General features: G+C 40.0%; 1 protein-coding gene across 4 annotated transcripts in view; it reads right to left on the reverse strand.

Moving 5' to 3' along the window:
• MYEF2 (myelin expression factor 2) overlaps window positions 1-16,113 on the reverse strand; it is a 180,902-nt gene that overhangs the window by 162,342 nt on the left and 2,447 nt on the right. Inside the window, exon 2 of one of the 4 annotated variants that reach the window (XM_027084225.1) lies at window positions 1,657-1,736. The exons of the other annotated variants lie outside the window; for them this stretch is intronic. The gene's annotated coding sequence lies outside the window, so the exon portion shown is untranslated. The remainder of the gene's footprint in view (window positions 1-1,656; window positions 1,737-16,113) is intronic. 4 annotated transcript variants of the gene reach the window in all.

A 16,113-nucleotide genomic window follows, 5' to 3' on the forward strand; every position in this document is an offset into this window, starting at 1 on the left:
GAGCATGTCAATCCTCTTATCAAAATATTCCAATGGTTTCCCATTTCACTCAGTGGAAAAGCCACTGTCCTTACAAAAGCTTATAAGGCCCTACAACTGCAACCCTCACCCCTTGCCTCTGTGGCCGCATCTCCTACAACTGTGCACCCCTCTCTGTCACTCTGTTTAGACCACACCAGCCTTCTTACAGGTGAGTTTGCACCTCAGGACCTGAGTGCTTGCTGTGGCCTCTGCCTGGAATGCCTTTCTCCCAAATATCACTTCTTTCAAGTTTGGTTACATGCCCTCCACCCCCAATCCCACACCTGGCAGCATATTCTCACTGAGGCCTTCCCTGGCCACTCTCCCTAAATTGCAAGCCTACATTCCACATTTCGCTTTTCTGCTCTGCTTCTCTCTTTAACATTCAGCGCTATTTATTTTAATCACTTCTTCTATTTACTGTCAGACTAATTTTTGTCTGGTCTGTTCTCTGTTATGTCCCCAAAGTCTAGACCAGTGCCTGGCAAACTGACACATTCAAAAATATTTGTTGAAAGGATGAATGAATGCAGGCACTGAGGGGAATAGGAAGTATAGAGCCCCACCTCCTTTGAGGTTTGGTCTTTGACTCACTGTGGAGCCTCAGCCTGCCAGGCTCAGGTCCCATCTCACACCAGCCATGCCCCACATTCCACACACACCACTGTGTGTCTCTGAACATGTGGGTCCTGCTGCCTACGATGTCTGACTCTCTTTTGTTTACCTCACTGTTATTTTTATCCTTATTTATTTCACTACCAATGAGGTAATTACTAGACAGTTTATCATGAGTTTATTGGCCATCTGGTATTGCTTCTTTTGTCAATTCAACAAAAATGTGCCAGGCTGTAAAGATATAAAGATACATTGTTCTAAGCTCTTAAGATAAGACAACCATTTTCCCTGTCCTCAAAAAGTTCATGGTCTAGAGAGACAAGCAAAGAAGTACACAAAATAATTATGGATTGTGAAAAATATTGTGAAGGAAATAAAGAGGAAACTATGACACAGAATAATGTGGAGGGCAGTACTTACATAGGGTGTTCAGGGAGGGCATCTATGAAAATATGTTTCAGGATGAGACAGTGATGACAGTGTTGAACTTTACCTGACTTCTATGCTCCCAGAAAACAGTGATGGTTAAGAAATCTCCCCAGTCTTTTTTTCCCCAAATCCCCCACCCCTTTGTGTTCTAGAAGATGAGGAACTGCAATGAACCACCATTCCCCACATGGCTTAGGTAGACTTGCTATCCACCCTTTCTCATGACTCCCACAAGACTTGTAGATGGCTCCCATTTTTACTGGCGACAAGGTTAGACCCAGACCATTCCTCTTTTGCTTGAATCTGTTGACATGGTCAGACAGAGACCCTCTTTCTTCCTCGTCTCATGAATAATTAGCCAAGATTAGAATTGTTTGTTCCCCTGAACCCAGCTAAGCATTTCCTGTTCCACTGAAACTTCCTCTGATTGAAAAAACAATCCCAACTATAAATAACCCCACCTGTAACTTGTCTACTCCTCCCCATAAAAATCTAAGGCAAAACCCCTCTGCTGAGACACGCTGTAGTAGGCTGGAAAATGGCCCTCCAAGATACCCGGGTCCTAATCCCTGGAATCTATGAATATCTTACCTTATGCGGAAAAAGAGCTTTTGCAGATGTGATTAATGAGCTTGAGTCGGGACAATTATCCTGGATTACCTGGTTGGACCCTAAACAGAATCACAAGTATCCTTGTAAGAGGGGAGCAGGAGACTTGACCACAGATAAAAGAGAAGACAGCCATGTGATGGAAGCAGAGAGAAGCGGAGTCAGAGAAAAGATGCTCCATCACTGGTTTTGAAGATAGAGGAAGGGACCAGGAGACAAGGAATTCAGCTCTAGATGTGGGAAAAAGAAAGGGAACATATTCTCCCCTGGACCCTCCAGAGGCAGCACGGCCCTGCCAACACCTCGATTTTAGCCACGTAAGATTCATTTTGGATTTCTGGCCCACACAACAATAATAGGATAACTTTCTGTTGTTTAAAGCCGCTAATTTGCAATGATTTGTTACAGCAACCACAGGAAACTTAATACGTACTCTAATCTTCAGATCTGAGGTGTTTCCCTATTGCAATAGCCTGAATAAAATCCATCTCCTCACTTACTCACGTTTTTGTCTTTGACGGTGCTAACCATACGAAGAACTGGGGAGCAGAACACTCCAGGCAGAGTGACCAACATGGACAAAGCTCCTCAGGCAAAAGAGAAGTTGGTGGGTCCTAGAACCTGGGAGATGAGTGTGACTCAAGATGAAGTTGAATGTTAACAGTCTGACAGGGCCCTGGGCCATGGTAGGGAATTTGGACTTTATTATATTTGTGATGAGAAACTTTTAGAAGATTTCGAGCCATAAAGAGTAGAAGTAGAAAGGTCAGTTAGTCGTCCCGGTAAGAAATGATGGTGGCCCCAGGATGTGGGAAGAATTTAGATATAGGGCTGTATGAGGCAGATTCTGTCTCTGTAAGGGTTGAAATATGAAACAGAGCTCAGTCAAATTAGAACAATTTGAGGAGTGTTTACTAAAGAGGGTAGTTATAAAGGTTTGGCAAGATACGGGAAACCAAAACAACAAAGGAGAGTACAGTACCCTGAAGCTTATAACAAACAATGCCAAGCCTGAAGGGAAAGGGGGAGAAAGCAGTTTCCAGAGCCTGGAAGAAAGGGCAACCATGACAAGAGCAGTGGTCTTCAGCGGAGAGACACAGCCATCCGGGGGGAACTCTGACCTTACCCTCCCCTCTCCCTCTGACCTCTTGCTGGGGCTCTCTATTGCCCAACCCAAACGCAAGCCAGAGAGCAAGAGAGCTCATTGGTTAAGTCCCTACAGGTCGGCCTTCCCAGGCAGGAAACAGGGTAGAAAGGGACAAGAGTGGATATGGAAGGAAAAAAGAAAGATAGGTGGTAGAGAGTTTAAATTGGCCCAATTTGTTAAAAGAAAATGTGGAGACCTGAATTTTCTACACTGTTTCCTTAATACTCAGTTTCACCTACCCCATGCCAATAGGCACAAAAACAATGGCTTTCACCTTCCTGATTTTTCTTTGAACGTTTACAACTGCTCTTTTGTCCTAAAGGCAATCAAGAAAGACCGTGATTAGAACACTTGCAAGGACTAATAATGTTATCTTCAAAGTTCAGTGAAAAACCTCTTTTGATAAAAGTGTAGAACTTAAGGAAATGTTGCTACTTGAAAACTGGATAATATTCACTTTATACTGAAGAGAATTGAGTTTATGCAGCCTGGTAAGTCAAGGTTGTTTCAGAGGAGTGGAATATTGAATCACCATCAAACCAAACCACAGAAAGCCTAATTCATACATCTCTCTGCATGGGTACCCATATCTTACCATTGTTTTGGTTTCCTTCTTTTTTTTTTATTACTCTGGAAGATAATTCAATTTGCATTGCACATTTCCTCACAGAAATTTTGAATCTTATGAATATAAAAATCATGGACTTGGCCCAATGTTATTTTAATCAGTTTTTCTGTTTCCTAATTCAGGATTAACTTCCCAGGATATAGGCAGAGATTTAGTAGCAACAGCGACAGTGTGCACGTTAAAATATGGAGAGCTTCAGCAGCAATTTGAGTTACGGTAATTACTGGGTTTGTTTACACAAACACAGATGAAAAGCATAACCTTTTTGTTCCTGTCTTTTTTTTTTCTTTTAATTTGGAAAAATTGTGTGCTACCAACAGAAAAATCATACAACAGTTGTTTAATGTCATGGAGGAAATCAGGCGCAACCAATGAGACTGAGAAATAAAGATATCAGAACGCTCAGAGGTAGTGCCTTAGCTAGGCATCCTTTTTCCTGGAGCCACTCCCAGTGGTACAGAAAGGCTCTGGTGCTCACATTCTGCTCAGAATGACTGCCACACATTTGCCTGCACCCAAATCAACTACTCAGTGGGTCTCCACTAGCATACCAGTTCCAGTGTGGCCCCGCCCCAACACTGACTTCTGCTTCCACAGTCTTTCTCCACATCCTGCTCCCTGGTCCCGTTTGCTCCCTCCAAGAAGTAAGCCTGACTGAGATGGGGCCCATGTGAGCGAAGAGGAGGAGAAGAAGGCAGATGGTTTCCAGCAACTGGGAGCCAACAGGAGAGGTACCAGTGCTCTCAGGGAATGTGAGAAAATAAGCCCATCCCTGGGAACATTTGGGAAAAAAACCAGGCCTGCTTTTGTAAGGCTTATTGGTTACAAATCTGGAAGCTTCCCCTAGACACCGTGCTTTCGTGAGAACCCTCTTAGAGGCAGGCTGTCCCTCTTAGAGGCAGTAGGCAGACAGACTTTCACCCATCTTAGAATGGTTGAAAGGGGTGAAATTACCCGAATGACTAGGCTTGATCTCAATATCTTCTTTTACCTCTTCTACCCCATTTCCATACCAAATTGACTATGGGCCATCAATCCAGCTAAAAGAGAAGGCCTATTGATTGCCTAAAATATCTGTTCTAGGTGTTTTATGGTACACATAGTAATGGCACCCAAAGATATCTACACTTTGATCCCTGGAAAATGTGATTATGTTACTTTATATGGCAAAAGGGACTTTGCAGATGTCAGTAAGATTACTGACCTTGAGATAGAGGGATTATCCTGGATTATCTGGGTGGGCCAAATCTAATAACATGATTCCTTAAAAGTGGAGAAACTTTCCCAGCTATGATCAGAGAACTAGAAAGATGGCAGCATAAGGATGCTGCTGCTGTTTCTGAAGACAGAGGATGGTGGTCACAAGGCAGGGAATGTGGTCAGCTTCTGGAAGATAGAAAACGCAAGGAAATGGGTTCCCTCTTAGAGCTTCTAGAAAGGATTGCAGCCTTGCCAACACCTTGATTTTAGCCCTGTGAGATCTATGCCAGACTTCTGACCTAAAGAACTGAAGATAATAAATTTGTATTGTTTAAGCTACTAAGGTTATTTGCTGTGGTCATTTGTTACAGCAGCAATGTAAAAACTTATACAGTCTTCCTCACCTCAAGCTTGGATTAGCACAATAGAAAATGTTTAATTTCTCCAGGCTCTCAAGTCTCTAGGTCATCTTAGAAACTGTTACTCACCGAACTCTTGTCCACTATCACACTACTCATTCGACTTCCCTGTTCAAGAGCCTACAAATGGCAATGTTTTCAAACTAAGCTCCTGTAAATATCAGAAGGTCTGAAGTGCCTCTTCTGGACCTGCCAAAGTTCAAAGTGGAAGGTTAATGAATACTGCTGAAAATGCCCTGAAAAGAGTCCTTGGAGAGACCAGTCAACAGGATTTTCCAGGGGCTTCATCACCAAACATGTTGAACAATAGGAATACACTGGTCGGTTTATAAAGTCTTGCAGCGTTTACCAGTTACACAGCCCTACTGATAAAATCAGTCAGTGTGCTGGGGTGAAACCATTTCTACTACTCTGGCCAGAGTGGACAATGCAACTAATCTTGAACCGGGGGCTAGTCAGTAGGGATGGTTACATGACAATATATTATATAGCTAATTTTCCAGTCCAATCAGATGCTCTTCGAAGGTGAAAGAGGGAGACATGATTTGAAAGAGATCATGTGAGCCAAGAAAGGCAGTAGAAGTATAGAGCTGACTTAGTTCTCAGACAACTTTCCAGTTTAATCCATATAATCCTCCTTCCCCTAACCCTTTCCTCTTTTCCTAGTCTTGCAATTAAAATTGTCAAATATATCATTTCTTATTGCTCAAACTTTCACTTTACATTCTATAGTAAATTTCAGCCTTAGTCCTATTTAACTGTTGGTAGAGCACCTTTTGTGACCTGCTTTGATGGCCTCCCTTTGGCTTAACCAAGAAACTAGCAGATATTCTGAATGATGCTTGGTCTGCAATTATTCTTGGTAAAATTATAGTTGCAAATTTATTGTTAAGAACAAAGGCCTTGGACCTGCCTCTATTTTTAAGGTAATGGAATCTCTATCAAAATGATCCTGAGTACAATGATTTTGGTAAAATTCATAATATTCGTTAAATGTGAAGAAATTCTTTCTAACAAGTCTTGACCCCAGCAGACTCTCTAGAAATAAATTCCCTAAAGCGGTGGTCCTTAACTAAGTGTGGGCAACAAGAATCACCCTGTAGATCAAGAGTAGTCAGTTTGTAGTACGGTTTGGACATGTGCATTTGACCAGTCTTTCTAGATGATTCTCAAGTGTACCCTGCTCTTAAGCCATCTGCTTTTATTTTCTTCCTGAAAAGTTGATGATGCTTTAAAATGAAATAACAATAGTCCTTCTCTGGGCTGTTATTTACAGAACTTTCACTTTCTGGTACTCCTATACAGAATGGCATAATTCAGAGGCAGCTTTTCATGATTATGTTAAGAGATTGGGTACTCAGTGCATAGTGAGAACTATAGTTCTGGAGTTTGTATGTTAATTATTCTGATCCCCTTGAACTTTTCTGGCTGTAATTTGTGAGTTAGTCGAAAGTAGTTTTGTAGCAATAAATACCTGTTTTGTTGACTATCGGCTAGTTCCTTGTTTTTTAACAGCTGCTCACCTTAGTGTCAACCTTCTGAGCTACTTATATGGTTAAGATCCATGTGCTGATTTTATGAAATTGAAAGGCTACATATATTTATCTGATCTCTGTGTTCTTCCCAAGAGCCTTGTAGGAACATTCTTGTGGGTTTCACAAGTCATATGCTAGTTTAGTGTTTTAAAATTGGGCTATAGATACTCCTGGGGGAACAAAAGACATCCCAGGAGGTATCCTGATGGCATTCTGGACCGAACAATTTTAAAAGAATGAACTTCTAGATAGTGACACATATGTACCTTATACTGAAACTGATTTGCCTATATACTAGTTCTTTCCCATCTCCTTTATTACAATTGCCCTTTTACAAAAGCTAGGCATATGGCTCACCAACTTCAGGCTAACTGCTGCTTTTCCTTGGTGTAAAAAACCCTGGGCTTGAAACACAGGAGAACTTCTAAATTTTTGGTACCAGAACCCAAAGTGTGGCTTCTGTCATTTTGGGGCTTGCACATGTTTCTAGCCAACGTGAAGTGTGGCATGATAAATGAGCTATTTGTGCCCATGTTGGGATGTTCTAAATTCAGCCACAGGATTGTGCAGTTATGGGGAATTATGATATTTTCCCATTAATATTCTCACCGCTTCCATTCCTGAATGATTGTCAAAGAATGAACTACCCCTGAAGAAGAGTTCAAGAGTTCTGTTTAAACCAGCGGTCCCCAACCTTTTTGGCAAAAGGGACCGGTTTCGTGGAAGACAATTTTTCCACAGACCGGGGTGGGGGGAGGAATTGTTTTGGGATGATTCAAGCGCATTACATTTATTGTGCACTTTATTTGTATTCTTAGTACATTGTAATATATAATGAAATAATTATACAACTCACTATAATGCAGAATCGGTGGGAGCCCTGAGTTTGTTTTCACTTGCCACTCACTGATAGGGTTTTGCTGTGAGCCTGCAAGCAATTGATTTATTATGGTCTCTGTGCAGTCAAAGGTCTCTGCTAATCTGTATTTGCAGCCACTCCCCAGCCCTAGCATCACTGCCTCAGCTCCACCTCAGATCATCAGGCATTAGATTCTCATAGGAGTGCGCAGCCTAGATCCCTTGCATGAGCAGTTCACAGTAGGGTTCATGCTCCTATAAGAATCTAAGAATCTAAAGCCACCGCTGATCTGACAGGAGGCAGAGCTCAGGCGTTAATGCGAGTGATGGGGAGCAGCTGTAAATACAGATGAAGCTTCGCTCACTCGCCCACCGCTCACCTCCTGCTGTGCGGCCCAGTTCCTAACAGGCCACAGACAGATAACAGTCTGTGGCCTGGGGGTTGGGGACCCCTAGTTTAAACTGACAAAAACTGAGAAAGTTCACCTACTGAAGAACCTCTCCATAGGAAGTCTGAGCAAAAGGACACTAATCTGAGATGGAGGTTTGAGGTGCAGAAAGAAAAACAAAGAAAATGATAAAAGTCTGGGCAAACATTTTTTTAAATGACTGAAAAAATTAGTAATAATAATGCTTATTGGGATTCAAGAAAAGATATGTTTAAAATACCAGGAGGAGGAACCAAGATGGCAGAGTAGAAGGAAGTGCTCTCACTCCCTCTTGCAAGAACACCAGAATCACAACTAGCTGCTGGACAATCATCAACAGGAAGACACTGGAACTCACCAAAAAAGATACCCCACACCCAAAGACAAAGGAGAAGCCACAATGAGACGGTACGAGGGGCGCAGTCACAGTAAAATCAAATCCCATGACTGCTGGGTGGGTGACTCACAGACTGGAGAACACTTATACCAGAGAAGTCCACCCACTGGAGTAAAGTTTCTGAGCCCCATGTCAGGCTTCCCAACCTGCGGGTCCAGCAACAGGAGGAGGAATTCCTAGAGAGTCAGACTTTGAAGCCTAGTGGGAATTGATTGCAGGACTTCAACAGCACTGGGGGAAACAGAGACTCCACTCTTGGAGGGCACACACAAAGTAGTGTGCGCATCGGGATCCAGGGGAAGGAGCAGTGACCCCAGGGGAGACTGAACCAGACCCACCTGCTAGTGTTGGAGGGTCTCCTGCAGAGGCAGGGGGTGGCTCTGTTTCACCGTGGGGACAAGGACACTGGCAGCAGAAGTTCTGGGAAGTACTCCTTGGCATGAGCCCTCCCAGACTCTGTCATTAGCCCCACCAAAGAGCCCAGGTAGGCTTCAGTGTTGGGTTGCCTCAGGCCAAACAACCAACAAGGAGGGAACCCAGCCCCACCCATCAACAGTCTAGTGGATTAAACTTTTACTGAGCTCTGCCCACCAGAATAACAGTCAGCTCTACCCACCACCAGTCCCACCCATCAAGCCTCTTAGATAGACTCATCCACCAGAGGGCAGAAGCAAGAAGAACTACAATCCTGCAGCCTGTGGAACAAAAACCACATTCATAGAAAGATAGACAAGATGAAAAGGCAGAGGGCTATATACCATATGAAGGAAAAGATAAAACCCCAGATAAACAACTACATGAAGTGGAGATAGGCAACCTTCCAGAAAAAGAATTCAGAATAATGATAGTGAAGATGATCCAGGACCTCGGAAAAAGAATGGAGGCAGAGATCGAGAAGATGCAAGAAATGTTTAACGAAGACCTAGAAGAATTAAAGAACAAACAAACAGAGATGAACAATACAATACCTGAAATGAAAACTACAAAACAAGGAATCAATAGCAGAATAACTGAGGCAGAAGAACGGATAAGTGACCTGGAAGACAGAATGGTGGAATTCACTGCTGTGGAACAGACTAAAGACAAAAGAATGAAAAGAAATGAAGACAGCCTAAGAGAGACATCTGGGACAACATTAAATGCAATAACATTCGCATTATAGGGGTCCCAGAAGGAGAAGAGAGAGAGAAAGGACCAGAGAAAATATTTGAAGAGATTATAGTTGAAAACTTCCCTAACATGGGAAAGGAAATAGCCACCCAAGTCCAGGAAGCACAGAGAGTTCCATACAGGATAAACCCAAGGAGAAACACACCAAGACACATAATAATCAAACTGGCAAAAATTAAACACAAAGAAAAATTATTGAAAGCAGCAAGGGAAAAACAACAAATAACATACAAGGGAACTCCCATAAGGTTAACAGCTGATTTCTCAGCAGAAACTACAAGCCAGAAGGGAGAAGCATGATATACCTAAAAGTGATGAAAGGGAAGAACCTACAACCAAGATTACTCTACCTGGCAAGGATCTCATTCAGACTAGATGGAGAAATCAAAAGCTTTACAGACAAGCATAAGCTAAGAGAATTCAGCACCACCAAACCAGCTCTACAACAAATGCTAAAGGAACTTCTCTAAATGGGAAACACAAAAGAAAGAGGACCTACAAAAACAAACCCAAAACAATTAAGAAAATGGTCATAGGAACATACATATCAATAATTACCTTAAACGTGAATGGATTAAATGCTCCAAGCAAAAGACACAGGCTTGCTGAATGGATACAAAACCAGACCCATATACATGCTGTCTACAAGAGACCCACTTCAGACCTAGGGACACATACAGACTGAGAGTGAGGGGATGGAAAAAGATATTCCATGAAAATGGAAATCAAAACAAAGCTGGAGTAGCTATACTCATATCAGATAAAATAGACTTTAAAATAAAGGATGTTACGAGAGACAAGGAAGGACACTACATAATGATCAAGGGATCAATCCAAGAAGAAGACATAACAATTATAAATATATATGCACCCAACATAGGAGCACCTCAATACATAAGGCAACTGCTAACAGCTATAAAAGAAGAAATCGACAGTAACACAATAATAGTGGGGACTTTAACACCTCACTTACACCAATGGACAGATCATGCAAAATGAAAATAAATAAGGAAAGAGAAGCTTCCAGATAAATTTAATTGATATTTATAGGACATTCCATCCAAAAACAGAGGATTACACTTTCTTCTCAAGTGCGCACAGAACATTCTCCAGGATAGATCACATCTTGGATCTATCAGGATAGATCTCAAATCAAGCCTCAGTAAGTTTAAGAAAATTGAAGTCATATCAGGCATCTTTTCTGACCACAAAGCTAGGAGATTAGAAATGAATTACAGGAAAAAAACCGTAAAAAACACAAACACATGGAGGCTAAACAATACATTACTAAATAACAAAGAGATCAGTGAAGAAATCAAAGAGGAAATCAAAACATACCTAGAGACAAATTACAATGAAAACACGACGACCCAAAACCTATGGGATGCAGCAAAAGCAGTTCTAAGAGGGAAGTTTATAGCTATACACACAAGCCCACCTCAAGAAACAAGAAAAATCTCAAGTAAACAATCTAACATTACACCTAAAGGAACTAGAGAAAGAAGAACAAACAAACCCAAAAGTTAGCAGAAGGAAAGAAATCATAAAGATAAGAGCAGAAATAAATGAAATAGAAACAAAACAGTAGCAAAGATCAATAAAACTAAAAGCTGGTTCTTTAAGGAGATAAACAAAATTGATAAACCATTAGCCAGACTCATCAAGAAAAAGAGGGAGAGGACTCAAATCAAAATTAGAAATGAAAAAGGAGAAGTTACAACAGACACCGCAGAAATACAAGCATCCTAAGAGACTACTACAAGTAACTCTATGCCAATAAAATGGACAACCTGGAAGAAATGGACAAATTCTTAGAAAGGTATAACCTTCCAAGACTGAACCAGAGAGAAACAGAAAATATGAACAGACCAATCACAAGTAATGAAATTGAAACTGTGATTAAAAGTCTTCCAAGAAACAAAAGTTGAGGACCAGATGGCTTCACAGGTGAATTATATCAAACATTTAGAGAAGAGCTAACACCCATTCTTCTCAAACTCTTCCAAAAAATTGCAGAGGAAGGAACACTCCCAAACTCATTCTATGAGGCCACCATCACCCTGTTACCGAAACCAGACAAAGATACTACAAAAAAGAAAATTACAGACCTATATCACTGATGAATATAGATGCAAAAATTCTCAACAAAATACTAGCAAACAGAATCCAACAACACATTAAAAGGATCATACACCACGATCAAGTGGGATTTATCCCAGGGATGCAAGGATTCTTCAGTATATGTAAATCAATCAATGTGATACACCATATCTACAAATAGAAGAATAAAACCATATGATCATCTCAATAGATGCAGAAAAAGCTTCTGACAAAATTCAATACCCATTTACGATAAAAACTCTCCAGGAAGTTGGCATAGAGGGAACATACCTCAACATTATAAAGGCCACATATGACAAACCCACAGCAAACATCATTCTCAATGGTGAAAAACTGAAAGCATTTCCTCTAAGATCAGGAACGAGACAAGGATGTCCACTCTCACCACTATTATTCAACATAGTTTTGGAAGTCCTAGCCATGGCAATCAGAGAAGAAAAAGAAATAAAAGGAATACAAATTGGAAAAGAAGAAGTAAAACTGTCACTGTTTGCAGATGACATGATACTATACATAGAGAATCCTAAAAATGCCACCAAAAAATTACTAGAGCTAATCAATGAATTTGGTAAAGTTGCAAGATACAAAATTAATGTACAGAAATCTCTTGCATTCCTATACAGTAACGATGAAAAATCTGAAAGAGAAATTATGGAAACACTCCCATTTATCATTGCAACAAAAAGAATAAAACACCTAGGAATAAACCTACCTAAGAAGACAAAAGACTTGTATGCAGAAAACTATAAGACACTGATGAAAGAAATTAAAGATGATACCAACAGATGGAGAGATATACCATGTTCTTGGATTGGAAGAATCAATATTGTGAAAATGATTATACTACCCAAAGCAACCTACAGATTCAATGCAATCCCTATCAAGTTACCAATGGCATTTTTTAGGGAACTAGAACAAATCATCTTAAAATTTGTATGGAGACACAAAAGACCTCGGATAGCCAAAGCAGTCTTGAGGGAAGAAAATGGAGTTGGAGGAATCAGACTCCCTGACTTCAGACTATACTACAAAGCTACAGTAATCAAGACAATATGGTACTGGAACAAAACAGAAACAGATCAATGGAACAAGATAGAAAGCCCAGAGAGAAATGCACACACCTATGGTCAACTAATCTATGACAAAGGAGGCAAAGATATACAATGGAGAAAAGACAGTCTCTTCAATACGTGGTGCTGGGAACACTGGACAGCTACATGTAAAAGAATGAAAATAGAACACTCCCTAACACCTTACACAAAAATAAACTCAAAATGTATTCGAGACCTAAATGTAAGACCAGACACTATAAAACTCTGAGAGGAAAACATAGGAAGAACACTCTTTGACATAAATCACAGCAAGATCTTTTTTGATCCACTTCCTAGAGTAATGGAAATAAAAACAAAAATAAACAAATGGGACCTAATGAAACTTCAAAGCTTTTGCACAGCAAAGGAAACCATAAACAAGATGAAAAGACAACCCTCAGAGTGAGAGAAAATATTTGCAAATGAATCAACGGACAAAGGACTAATCTCCAAAATATATAAACAGCTCATGCAGCTCAATATTAAAGAAACAAACACCCCAATCCAAAAATGGGCAGAAGACCTAAATAGACATTTCTCCAAAGAAGACATACAGATGACCAAGAAGCACATGAAAAGCTGCTCAACATCACTAATTATTAGAGGAATGCAAATCAAAACTACAATGAGGTATCACCTCACACCAGTTAGAATGGCCATCATCAGAAAATCTACAAACAACAAATGCTGGAGAGGGTGTGGAGAAAAGGGAACCCTCTTGCACTGTTGGTGGGAATGTAAATTGATACAGCCACTATGGAGAACAGTATGGAGGTTCCTTAAAAATCTAAAAATAGAATTACCATATGATCCAGCAATCCCACTACTGGGCATATACCCAGAGAAAACCATAATTCAAAAAGACACATACACCCCAATGTTCACTGCAGCAGTATTGACAATAGCCAGGTCATGGAAGCAACCTAAATGCCCATCAACAGACAAATGGATAAAGAAGTTGAGGTACATATATACAATGGAATATTACTCAGCCATAAAAAAGGAATGAAATTGAGTCATTTGTTGAGACGTGGATGGATCTACAGACTGTCATACAGAGCGAAGTAAGTCAGAAAGAGAAAAACAAATATCGTATATTAACGCATGTATGTGGAACCTAGAAAAATGGTACAGATGAACCAGTTTGCAGGGCAGAAGCTGAGACACAGATGTAGAGAACAAACGTATGGACACCAAGGGGGAAAACCGCGGTGGGGTGGGGATGGTGGTGTGCTGCACTGGGCAACTGGGATTGACATGTATACACTGATGTGTATAAAATTGATGACTAATAAGAACCTGCAGTATAAAACAAACAAACAAACAAACAAAAAACAAGTAGTACTAAATTTTCTTTGGGTTATTTGTATGGAAATATGTTAATATAAATGTTTCAGACATTACATGAAATTTCTAAAAATCTTATATGTTCGGGCTTCCCTGGTGGCGCAGTGGTTGAGAGTCCACCTGCCGATGCAGGGGATACGGGTTCGTGCCCTGGTCCGGGAGGATCCCACATGCCGCGGAGCAACTAAGTCCGTGAGCCATGGCCGCTGAGCCTGCGCGTCCGGAGCCTGTGCTCTGCAATGGGAGAGGCCACAACAGTGCGAGGCCCGCGTACCGCAAAAAAAAAAAAAAAAAAAAAAAAAAAAAATCTTATATGTTCTGGTATAATGTTATAAGTCATAATTGTAGTTATTATTTTAAAATGTATATGTCAGAAATAACAAAAAAAATGTTTAAAATACCAGACAATAATAGTATATATGCCAAAAGAAAAATTAATGGAGTCAAAGCATTCTAAGGTCCTTATGTTATCCAGAAGAAAGATAATAATTTTGTTTTAGATCTTTGAAACTCATGAATTAAGCATGTGTGTTTTAATTTATCTGAAACAACAGAATCAGAGAGTAAAACTTCTAATAGAGGGAAAAGTGAAACAATAAAATAATTAAATTAATTTAAATAAAAATAATAAAATTTAAAAGGCACAAGGGGTAAAAACAAACAGAGAACATATGAAAGGAGCCCAAATTAGGATAGATTTAAATCCAGTATGGAGTTTACATGCTAGTGGAAGAAACATACAAGTGAAATGAATAAATATGTACATAATTTCATGTAGTATTGTGCTATGAAGAAAAATCAAATAGGGTAAAGCATTAGGTGGTGCTTAGAAGAAGACTATTTTTAGATAAGGGAAGATCTGAGAGAAAAGGGGAGGAAGCAAGATTCTAAGGCTTTTTATCTTGAACAAGAGAAAAGGTTGAAAAGAGAAGAGGAGATAGAAAAGAGACTGAGAAGAGACAGGTGATGTGGGAGGAAAACCAGAGTATGTCCCGGTGAAGAAATGTTTGAACAAGGAGGCCACGGTCAACTGTGAAACGAAGAATGTCTGGTTAATTTTCTACACACATCTTTCCCAGACCTGGAGAACAAGGGCCAGGCTCAGTATTAAGAAGAGTTGTCATAGTCTCATTAGGCATATATAAACCCAGAGAGTGGCTAAGTGCAAGGACTCTGAAGCCAGACTACCTGAAGTTGACTCTTGGCTCCATCTCTTTCTGGTTGTGAGCTGTGTGGTCTTAGGCAAATTATTTGACCTCTCTGTGCTTTGGTTTCCCCATCTGTATGATGGGGATAGTAATAGCATTTGTTTTCTCTGTTTGTTGTGATTAAATGAGTTAATATTTATAAAGCACTTAGAATATACCTGGAATATAAAGTAATCACCATGTATGTCCTTGTTAAAAAGAGAAAAATCCCTAAAATGGCAAAGATAGGAAGGACAACTTTGCTTGAAAGTACAGATTTGCATTCTCAGTAGGTTCACTCTGGCACAAGATTTAAGTAATTAAATTATCAGCATGACTGATAGGATAATTATATTCTGATCAATATACAGCACGAAATAAACATGTCTGGTTCTTCTTTACTGTAGTATCTTGAATTTAAGGTGTATTTTCATATAAAATTATAATTCAGTGTCATAAGGAGTATTCTTTAAACGCTTAGTGGTTCAGACCCCTAACCTGTTACTCTTTTCCAGCTGGATTATTCCCTTTTCTCTTTTCAATCTAAAATAAACTCAGATGAAAAGTGACAACAATATAATTTTCAGTCTCCACGTTAATAGAAGAAATAGCTTAATACTTTCTTGCTGTTAGCTATTATAAGGAGCCAAACAAAACATTTCCAGTGTAAAATACTGAAGTAGGTGCTTCAAAGCATTCATAAAAGTTTATGACTTTTACTAATGTGAAAGATAAATGCATGTAGTTGAGATGATTACACAAGGGGAGTATATAGCTAATGAATGATATGGTAAGTGTTATAAAAGATAAGGCAGATCTCACTACTGGTTCTAAGAAGTTTCACGAATGAAGCTCACTTCATTCGTGGGTCTGGGTAAAGGAGTCATTACAGTCACTACATTTTAGGATAT

Source organism: Aethalodelphis obliquidens, unplaced genomic scaffold (assembly GCF_003676395.1).
Source record: "Aethalodelphis obliquidens isolate GAN/ISIS:26980383/991018 unplaced genomic scaffold, ASM367639v1 scaffold51, whole genome shotgun sequence".
NCBI lineage: Eukaryota > Metazoa > Chordata > Mammalia > Artiodactyla > Delphinidae > Aethalodelphis > Aethalodelphis obliquidens.